This window comes from Theobroma cacao, unplaced genomic scaffold (genome assembly GCF_000208745.1).
Source record: "Theobroma cacao cultivar B97-61/B2 unplaced genomic scaffold, Criollo_cocoa_genome_V2, whole genome shotgun sequence".
Classification (NCBI taxonomy): domain Eukaryota; kingdom Viridiplantae; phylum Streptophyta; class Magnoliopsida; order Malvales; family Malvaceae; genus Theobroma; species Theobroma cacao.
Window position 1 is genome coordinate 13,802 of NW_017234805.1, and position 11,498 is coordinate 25,299.

Here is an 11,498-nt window from a genome sequence, read left to right on the forward strand (position 1 = left end):
TAGAGATGGGGATATCCAATAGGAGCATTGTACAATCAAAGCCGAATCTTGCTGTCCTAATTTCTTAGAATCTGCTTGTCCGAATTCATTGAAGTCTCCAATTCTTGCAGAACTCTTAAACTTCCCAATATCCCAACACAGTCGAACAAATTGCAAACAAAAAAATGTCCCCACTGGTTATATACACCCAATTTATCCAAACTACGTGGCAAGTCCTTTCAAATTGGCTTTGAACATTAATTTGGGTAATGCTAACCACGTGGCAAGGCTCACATACACATCCAATTTATCCAAACCCAAGCTCCCATGAATGGTAATTGGCATGCGTTTAATTGTTTTTTTCCATTTCAAAGAGAGCTATATTTCTTTTTATATAAATTAAAATTCACATCGAAGCATTTGATTTGTTTTTTTCAATTTGAAAGAGTTAGATTCCAAATGTTTTTATCCCAAATAAAAACAATTAAGAACTAATAATGTTTCATGCATAAAACCTTCAGAAAGTTAAAATAAGGAAAACTGAGAAGAATATAAAAATGTATAACGTTGCCATGTAGCTGAAGACATGTTTCCTTTTGTTATGTTTAGATACAATAATTTGCTCTCTAATATTCACTTTTTTCTCTATATATTTTCTTTATATCATTATTTTGTTCCTAAATTAAACTTATCTGGTAAATTGATACATTACATTTAAGCATTTAACACGATGGTTCTGAACATTTATTCAGTGATTATACATGTATCATATGTTTAAAAATCTAAATTTGAATACTCTTCTTCTAAATTAAAAAAAAAAAAACCCTTAAAAAACTAGTACATATTTACAATACTTTATTCATATTTGTAATAATATGAACCGCTATTATTTTTAATAAGAATAAACAGACAAATTTAATTAAGTCACTTAGACTAGATTTTGAAAGTAACAATAAGATGTGTTTTGGTCAACTTAAATAGAATTGGCCTAATTAACAACTCCAAACCTTAAACTCGAGCTTGAGCATAGCTCTCTAATTAAATCATATTTATTTTTGAAATATTAAAAATATTTTATACTAATGTTTCAATATTTGTAAATATATTTTCAAATTAAAATTAATAAAAATAACATTTATTAATATAATAATATCTCCGACCAAAATTGAATCTACCAAATCTTGTTCAATATCCAAGCAGAGTCGAACTAACCTAAAGGCTTGACAGCTAGCTTGATCCATTGATGAGTCTAGTAAAAAACTACAACAATTTTACTTTTTCTCTTTAAAGCTTAAAACAACCTTGATATTATATATACACACACATATATATAATTATTAACTAAATTGAAAAACAAAGTTTACAATGACTACAGATATAGAAATAGTTAAGTTAAAAAACTTCTAATTTTTCTCGATATGATAAAGCTAAAGAAAGTCACCCATGGTTATGTCAAAAGAAATCGTTCAAACAAATATAAGAGAATAGGGTAATTAGAGATATACTTATATATACTCAATACTTGATGGTCTCTGACCAAAACTATTGTTAAGAAATATTATAGTCAATTCATCGATAACTTTTAAAAAAGAAAATCAGTTCCTATGAATTTGCCACTTCAAAAAATTATTATTATATGGCAATGTTGCCTTGATTCAGATGGAATTTAACATAATTATGTATATAATGTTGCAATAAGACAGAAAATTTGGAGACAAATTATAATGCATTTTTTTATTATGATCTCTCTTCTTTTCCTTCGCTTATCTAATCTCGATTAAGAAGATAGAGAAGGACTCAAAAGCCCCAAGTTCTGATAACTTTATTACATAGAGTTATTTTTTTCAAATTTTAGGTACTAAAATAGTTACATTCTTGAGATTTAGGTTCAGATTTAGGAAGTTTTATTCACTTTTCTTAATTTAGTTTAAATCATGTTGAGTCAATTTAATCCAAGTTGTTTTAGTTTAATTTTATGTTAAAATGTCTTAAATTTAGCTATTACTTTTTTGGTCTCTTGTTTAATTTCCTATGTGAGTTGGGGTTTTCACATTTTTTAACCCTTTTAGGTGCCTTTGCACATTTTGAACTTTATTAGGTGCGTTAGTACCTTTAAAACTTTGTTAGGTGTCTTAGCACCTATGGAACTTTGTAAGGTGCGTACCTTTTGAACTTTGTTAGGTGCCTTAGCACTGTTTGACTTTATGAGGCACGTTTGCACTTTTAAACTTTGTAGGTGCCATAGCACTTGTGAATTTTAGCCATGAGCCTTAGCACAAAGAAACATGTGCTTTATTACACTTTTGATATGGATTGGTGTATAATCATATTTGGATCATTTGTATTGCATGTTTGTTCATAAGTTATGCTTGCTCGCATGCCTATTTGGAATGCACACATTATCATGATTGTGTTATATGTTTATAATGTATGCTTGAAAAATTGATTGTTGAATTGATTAGATTAAATTCCTTGGTTGAAATATGTTTAGTTCACCAAATGTAGAATCATGGTATTTTGGAACTTTTGATTTGAGGGATTGGAAAAGATAATTCATCATGAGGTAAATGAAGTGAATTTGGAAGGGGTTAAGACTAGATTTTGGAAATATGGAAGTGCAGCCATAAAGACCAAAAGTTAGCCCCTAGCTAGCAGAAGACATAAGGAAGTGTTCTGTTTCAGAAGGATTGATCGTTCATCAAGGAAAAGTCGATCACTGCAGTTAAAAGTAAATTGTTTATGGCATTTTGACCTCGTTTTAAGGAGTCTTTAGGCAACTTACTCTATGTTTCTAAGGTACTTTGAATATGATTTTTAGCATTCTAAAGGATATATAATTATCCCTTTTTAAGTGCATTTGATCAAATCTTGGATTTTGAATTGGAAAGTGGCATGTTTATTACAAATATGTTTACTCAAAACTCCTATGTTTTGCTTATTCCATCTCTAATATTTGCTCATGGGGATTTTATATCTCACTCTACAAAATATCTATGTTTGTTTTCAGATTGATAGTGTAACACCCCATACCCGCAGTAGAGAAGCCAATACAACCTTATCGATAGGACGAAGGCCAATTGAACCTAAATTGAGTGCGAAATAGTGGTGCTGGGTGGAAGGAATATTTTGAAATAAAATATTTTACACATGAAAAAATAATAATAAAATAATAATATTTTCTCGATGATGAGTTAACGGAGTTAAAAGGCGATTTGGAAGTGAACCAAGGCAAAGTAAGACACTTTGGAACTTGAGGAGATAAGTGGAGAATTTTAAAATAAAATAATATTTTATTTATAAAATAACATTAAAATAATTCAATGCTAGAACAGGTCGTATCTTGCGAGAGATAAACTAAGTCTAAGTGGGGGAGACCAAAAATAGAATTTTTGGATGACATGAATAAAATAATATTTTATTTATATTATATTATATTATATTATTTAGATAGAGAAATTATTGGTCACATGCAAAATTGGATGAAAAGAAAATAATTAGTTATGGAAAATGAGGTTATGTGGAAGATTGGCACATGCATGTGACAATATCATTACATGCAAAAGATAGCATATAAAAGTGTAATCTTAGTGGGGAACATGTGGGACCCCCACCATGTGCAAATAAAAAGGAAAGAGAGAAATGCACAAGGTGAAATATGCTTGTGATTTTACTAGTTAAAGAAAGCATAGAGAATTTTTGCATGGAGGACACTTGGTGGCAATGTTGGAATAAAAGAAAGGAAATATATATGCATGTAATGTTATTGACTAAATGGGAGGCAAAATGAGAAATAATGTGGGAGAACGTATGAAAGGTTATTGGACATAAGTAAGATGGATGAAATGGAAACGCATTAAGAATGCATGAAGATAGATTAAAGAATGGTAGGATAATGAAGGGTGGATATTTAACCAATAAAATGTAGAGAATATTGGTGCATGAAGAATCATTGGGTGGCAAGATGGTCTAATAAGAAACTAAAGAAACAAACATAAAAAGGAAAAAAAAAAGGAAAAAAAGGGAAAAAGGCAATGAAGGCTTTAGGAACTTGGACAAACCATGCCTTTAAGAGGAAAAGAAAGGAAAGAAATGGCTTTGTAAGTTCCACCTACATGGTGGAAAGAAAAGAAAAGAAAGTAGAGATTTAAGGGAAGGCTCGGTTTTAAAGAAAACTTAAGGCAACCTTGAAGATTTCCTTCCCTTTACCTTGTTGAGATTTGATATTTCACCATCCAAAAAGAGATTTTAAACTTGGAAGAGGATGTGTGGCTTGGTTTTGTGATTCAAGTAAGGAAAAGGTAAGAGAATGACCTTAATTTGAATGTATCCTTGGAAATTCGGATTGCTAATGTTGGGTTGTGTTTGTGGCAGTAAAGATTTCTAAGGTTTAAAGAATATGGATGCATGCATGACATTGATCCTTGGTTAGATGACGGATTTCAGATAAAACAAAAAAGTGGTAAATTGTTCTTAACCTTTGAATTCCTAAATGGTGGAAAAATGTAGGTGTTAATTGATAGATTTATGTGTGGTAACCTTGACGATTAAAGCTAGGGAGATGTTTTGAGATGCATGCAAAGTCTAAGCTACTTTAAAAGGTAAGCATGCAATGTGAATGTATTATGATACCTTAAAATTGGCTAGGAGAACTGCTTGTGCTAGTTAGAAATGTTAAGGTTGCTTGCTATGTTGTTTAAAAGAAATAAGTTGAAATGGGCACTTAATGTTATAAATAAGTTACCGGTACATGTAATATAGAGAATTATGCATGTAAAGGCTATGAATTCCTTTAGTAAAAATATTTCAATATGCATATGAATATGCAAAAGCTAATTAAGGAAGAATGGTGATTTTAGCATTATTTGAGTTATTAAAATGATGATTAATGTTTGAATGGGAAAGAGAATGGAATAGGATATAAAAACCTTAAGTAAACGTGGGTAGCAAATGTAAGACAAATGAATTGTAATGTTACTATAAGTATTTTGGAACTAATTGCTGTTAGGAGATTGACTAAGTGAAATATAATTGCCAAGGATAATTCAAGGAGAAAACGGGTGACCGGTAAGTCATCTTGATGAATTGAGGACATAAGGAGTTTAATTTAGGGAAGTAATATCCCCCCAAGAGAGGTGAGTAGGGGGTGTCAATTTTAAAAAGATNACATTTGAGTATTTAGTTTATTAATTAATACATGATCTCCTATCTAATGAATATGGTTCGAATCTCTCAGTTTATTGATTAATTCATACATAATCTCTTACTTTAAGAGTAAAATTCGAATCCTCTTTATCATCTTATTTCAATCTTGTGTAATTTACTGTTGTATATATATATATATATATATATATATATATATGTAAAGTGTTTTAGAAACCAGGAAACAAGCCTTTTTGTAATGTTTTGCATCAAATCCATGCCTTGAATCTTTCTGTAGTGTGCATAGTTTATTGCACTTGAGAAATGGCTTAAATGCAAATTCTTGTGAGTCGATTTTAGTTCAAACTTTATGCAAATGTTTACACCATGCATTTTCATGTGAAAAATAATTTTGAAAGGTTGCCGAACCTTATTTTCGAATGATTTAAAGAAAAACTCTTGAAAACCTTGATTTGGTTTTGAAAATAATTTTGACAATCGAGAGCATCCAGAGTAAGTGGAATGTCACATCGGGATAGTGTGACCCTTGTACATAAGTGAGCTTTAGCTAGAGAACCTTTTGCGTTACCGACGGGTTGTTAGACTTGGCTAGGCCATGGTCCGTGATTATATGTGGCAAGGCCACTGGTTGTTATACGTGGCTAGGCCATAAATTGATATACGTGGGTGCAACGACATGATTTCTCTAATGTCGGCCAACATCATCGAGACGTCCATGGCTTAGGCAATCTGGTGGAGGGGGGCCTCTCGGATGTTATTACGTGGAAATAGGTCCACGAGTTGATTACTCTTTTGAATGGTGGAGAGATACTGTTTTATCCGTTACTTTCCTTTTTAATCAATAGCTTTCGTGCTGAACAAATTGATTATGGATTATTTTATGTGGATGTACTCCAGCATTTTACATGCCACACCTTTTGGGAGCATTTCTGTTTACATACTGCCATTTGTATTTATGCAAATATTGAATGATTTTGTGAACTGAAATCTATTTTATTATGTATTGGTTTTCAACATTGTTTGCTAATGAAAGTATTGCACTATGATTTACATGGAATTTTTACAAGGCAAAAGTTCCTTAGTTGGTTTTATAAGGTTGTCATTTTATACTTTGGTTTTATTGTTCAAAAAGTTTTGCTCTAAGCTTGTTTCCCATCTACGCCTTGATCACGGAGTAGATGATCACTGAGTCTATGAGACTCACCCCTTTATCTCCCTTTTTGTAGATAATTGATTAGCCTAGCTTGTATTCATTTACACATATTGTCCACCGCATATAGGTAACGACATCTCTTAGCACTTACTCTAAGTCGCTTTGCTACTAGAGGTCGAGTCGTTCATAGTGTATTTTGCTTTGTAAATAGACACTAATGTGAATGCAAATGTACGTTTGGAGATTATAAATTTTAATGTATTTATACAATAATGTGGAATAAAAGTTTAGTTGATTTGTTCAACTTTTCGTTTTAGGTATATTACAAAGACTTATATGGTTCAAAGCGATTACATAAATTGTGGAATGAATATAATGTATTAACAAAAGTTTCAAGTAAGGCTTGTTCAGGACTTGGCGGGTTCTCCTGCAAGACTCAGAGGCCAGTAGCGATCGAGGTGCGATCGTTACAGATAAATCTTTGGTTGGCTTATCAAGGGAGGTCACTTTGATAATACTTGGTAAATGGACTTCAAGGCATCAAGTTGAGGTTTTTGACCTTCTGTTGAGTTGCTTTGCTAAGTTCGAGTCACACTTTGTTTGGTTAAAAATTTTGATAAATGTTTATACCTGGCCTTTGGTTAGAGCATAATATGTTGGTATCTAAATTTGTAAATTCTTTGGTTTCGATGGTTTTACACATACACATATTTGGAAAATGTTATAAATTTTCAAAGGAAATATATACTTTTAGTAGAATTGTACGTGTATGCATATTTAATGAGATAAGGAATTCTCTTAAATGTTATAGTTGTTTATTCTAATGCATTTTGTATTGACAACTTTTATTGGTCAAGTGGGCTTGCCTACTAGGCCCTTGCATAGGTAATGGCCCAGTGATGGGTTATGACAGTTGATAACTCTATGATATAAAGTTATTTTGTCTTAATTTTAGCTATTAAGTTGCTAGGTTCTTGAGTTTTAGCAAAGATTTTAAGTGTTTTTAGTTATTTATTTAAATATGGTAAAATATGTTTGGTCAGTTGAATTTAGATTATTTTAGGCTATGTTAAATGTGAAATTGCTTAAGAAAAGCTGCTATTGATTAAATTGTGCTTTTGTAGGTGTGCTTTGAAGAAAGACTTTTAATTTGACTAAGAGAGTGCATTCTAGGTGTAGACTTTCTCTGCACATGTTTCGGTTTTTCGAGCATATATCTAGTACAAAAGTTTAAATTACGTGATTCTTGACCATTGGAAAGCTAAGAGGTAGAGATACAACTTTCATGTTTACTACTTGCTAGTTTTGCCTTGAAGAAGGACAACAATACATCACAAGTCAATGCCGTGGCAGTAGAAAGCTAGCGCCACAGCACTACGGGTTTGTAAAGATGCCTTTCGATGAATAAATTGATTTGTGTATAAGATAGAGATATACCTATATACCGTATGTAGCCAATATTAGAGCTTGAACTTAATGTGTCTGTTTTAATTTCAATACAAATAGAGATATAGTGTTTTGATTAAAATAAATATTTTTATAAGGGTTTTAAGAGAGCCTTATAAATAATTGAGGACTTTAGGTTAGCAACTCATCTCATTGGAATAAGTTAAGAGAGAGAGAGGTAAGATTTAGATGAAGTGTGAGGGATATTGTAATCTTAGGCTTATTTGATTTGATATTTTTTTAGTTATTATTATTTTGATTTTTTTTAGTTTAAATTCTTCTTAGTTAGATTTAGTTAATTTATAATTTATTTAGTTACTTGATTTTGATTGTTTAGATAAGACTAAATTGTATTAATTTTAGTACTTAGTGAAATTTTAGATCAATTCTCTATGAGATCAACACTCAACTTGCACATTTTTTGCCTACCTACCAACACTAACAAACTGTGGAATTTCATTCACAGTTGTATAGCACATTGTCTTATATTTTTGGCATAAAGGCAGCATGATCAATTTGACACTTTGATCATGATTTTTGTATAGCATTAAAATGTTCGAACAACATTGGCAAAGTTGTTTAACAACTCTACATATTTTTCTAATGGCAATCGCACTATGAATTTTGAATTAATCTCAAAACATGACATTAGAAGGTGTGTGCAACAAAAGAGCTCTAGAAAAGCAAGCTTCAAAAACAAATACAAGAGCAAATCATTTGTGCAACTTCGCCAAAGAATTATGGCATTTTCTTTTGTAGGGATACACATTTTGTTAGCTAGGTGGGGATGAATGTACAAAATTATAAAGAAGCACAAAATTGCCTTCTGTTTTAGCTTTCAAATTACAACAACTTTTGTTTATAAATATTTCTGCAAATACTTGCCCAGTTATTAACAAATCTAACTAAAAAATTTATTCCTCGAGCAAAATACACAAAGATTTATTTCACCCGAGCACAACACGTAGTGTAACTTATAGTTTATTAATGAAAAGAGTCCATCAATCACAAAAATAAAGAAAAATGTTCTTTTGACCTTATCTTATTAGAATAAAATACAGCAATTGATGCACCTTAAAAATAAGTAAAAAATAAAATTTGCAAAGTAATAGTAACTTGAATATAAAAACAATTAACTAAATTATGCAAGAAAAATAATTACCTAGAAATTTTTAGTTTATACTAAAAAGTACATAAAAAAACAAAGTAATTGCTTATATGTAAAAGCTAGAAAATAAAAATGTGTTCGGCTGGAAAATCTTTCCTAGTTCTTCATTTCCTTACTAGTAGCAAGAAAGTATACATCAGCATAAAAATAAAAATAAAAATGGATGTTTGAAGGTTTTCCATTAGCATTCATTTGTTTTCCTTCAAATTGCCAAAGAAATATTGTCTATGTACCTGGAAAATGTTTAATAATTTATATTAATTACCTCATCATTAATCCCAACAAGCAAATAGTTAATTTCAATAATTAAGATTGAAACTCACCAATGGATATTCATTTGGATTGCATTTATTTTCCTCCTACCTTTTCCTTGGATCAACTTCATATAATATAAAATTCATTACTTCCTTAACTGATCGGAATGACTTCTTGGAAATCTCATGTGTATAATACTGCACATATGTAATTCATCATCATTTTCAACCAAAATCATAATAAAAAATAGGAAAAACTAAAACCACAAGATCTTATATTAATTTATAACATTTTTTTAAAACTTCTTTAAATATAAATGATCGTTTAATTTGATATGTTATAGATGAATAGCCCTTTAATCAAACATACTAAACTTCATCCTTTCCCTCGATTTTGTAACAGTTTCAAATGACAATAATAATAATAATTCTAAAATAGTTTCAAATGATTTAGCAGTTTTGGAATTTCTGCATTTTTTGAAACAATTATATATAGAAAACTCGAAACAAGAAGTTAAATATAATTACCATATCAAGCACTTTCCCAGTTGCCCGTTTCTTGCAATCAATTTTCCATCCATCTAATCTCTCGATGAGAAGGGACTTGAACTCCTTTTTCTTTGCCATCAAGTGACATTTGAAAATGCTGCATTTTTTCAAAAAATTATTTCTTAACACCTAATAGCGACCAAAGATATTTGAATAGAGTTATCTTGAGATGTTAACAACTTACCTTCTCAATTTGGGCAAGATCAAATCGTTCATCGGAGAGTCTGAAGGATGTTATTTCCCTAGCAACTAACTTTGACTTTCCCCTTTTCTTTTTCATTGCTGGCTCTAAAATATTCAACTACATTGCCCAGTATTATAGTATTAATAATCGCCATGAAAATGCAAAAACCTCTCAATTACACATTTAAAAGCTTTTCTCAAGGAATGTTTTTCATGGAAGAAAGAAACATATTAGTGGGGTTTGGATAAGGGGTGATCCTCCTAAGATTGATTGCAATATGCATTAAGTAATTAGATTATCATGTTTGGTAGGAAGTTGGTCATGATCATCTTAAACTTTTTTCATTTTTAAAACAAACCTAATAATTTTGTTTTTAATTTCTATATTTCAAAATTATTTTTCATGATTTTATTTTTACTTTTGACATTGAAAATCATAAATCATTCACTTAATAAAGAAATTTAATATTGTATGGAAAATATACAAAAAAGATGGTGAAATAGTCAATTTGCATATGGTAAAAACAGCAATAGCCATAAAGTGAGTTATGGTGAGAGTGAAAAATAGCCATTAAGAATATTAACCTAAAAGTATATTAATTAATGATTTTCAGTCATATTATAATTTTATTTAACATTCTTATATTTTCAAAATTTTTATTCATTTAAAAATACTAACAAGTAATATTATTTTATAATGAAATTAATTAATATATTAAATGCTAAAAATATTTTATCTTTACAAGTGATAAATATAAAATTACAGTTTACATATATAAGAATTATTAGATATTAACTTCTCTACTACTTTCTTTGGTTATTTACTTTATTGCTACTAGATTTGGACACAACCATCACGCGAGTGGAAGAGAAAAAATAAGTGAAAAGAAATGAAAGAAGTGAGAACATATGGGTGGAAGAAAGAGAAGTTTCATAACCATAAAAATGAGTAGTTCTTTTTACAATTTCATGTATGAAAAATAAAAAAATTATCTAAATTCCCATTTTATAGGAATGTTGATTGAAATTTATAACCTTCATCATATATATTTACTTTGATGTAATTTATTTATTTATAGTAAATTCATTAATTAGGTTGATGAATTTGATTCATGGCACCAAACTAAGTTTGTGACTTTATTACTTGTATATATAACGTTGGCAAAAAGGAAAAGTACTTTTCAGATCAAGGGGGTGTTTTTTGGTCGCATCTATATAAATTCAAGGGAAAATAACAAATATAAATGATTAGTTGGGGAGTTATGGACTTGGGACACCACAGTGACTCTACTAGACCCTTGATCACCTAGTCAACAAAAGTGCAATGTGACCTTTGCATCCGGGGCTGCTTACCAAACACTAATGTGTAACACGGTCAAGCCAAAAAAAGAAAGCGCAAATCGAACAAATATTGTGTAAGTGAATAACCTCTAAGTACCAAATATCATGATAAAAAATCATTAATGAGAAAATCACTTGCGGATCTTGAAAGGAAAACAAAACTACCATTACAGTTAATAAAACTACTAATTTGGCAATCAATATTGTAATTACCTTGCTCTTCCATGGTGTAGTAGTGTTGTAGGATATAAGTGTATTCTTCGTT

At 30.2% G+C, this 11,498-nt stretch overlaps 1 long non-coding RNA gene across 1 annotated transcript; it reads right to left on the reverse strand.

The window, feature by feature from the left end:
* Positions 1–9,110: 9,110 nt before the first annotated feature.
* LOC108663922 lies at positions 9,111–9,760 on the reverse strand. Its single transcript, XR_001930015.1, has 3 exons — positions 9,689–9,760; positions 9,230–9,358; positions 9,111–9,139 (listed from the first exon to the last, which is right to left on the reverse strand). It is a non-coding gene; the product is annotated as an uncharacterized LOC108663922 (long non-coding RNA).
* Between the last annotated feature and the right edge of the window lie 1,738 nt (positions 9,761–11,498).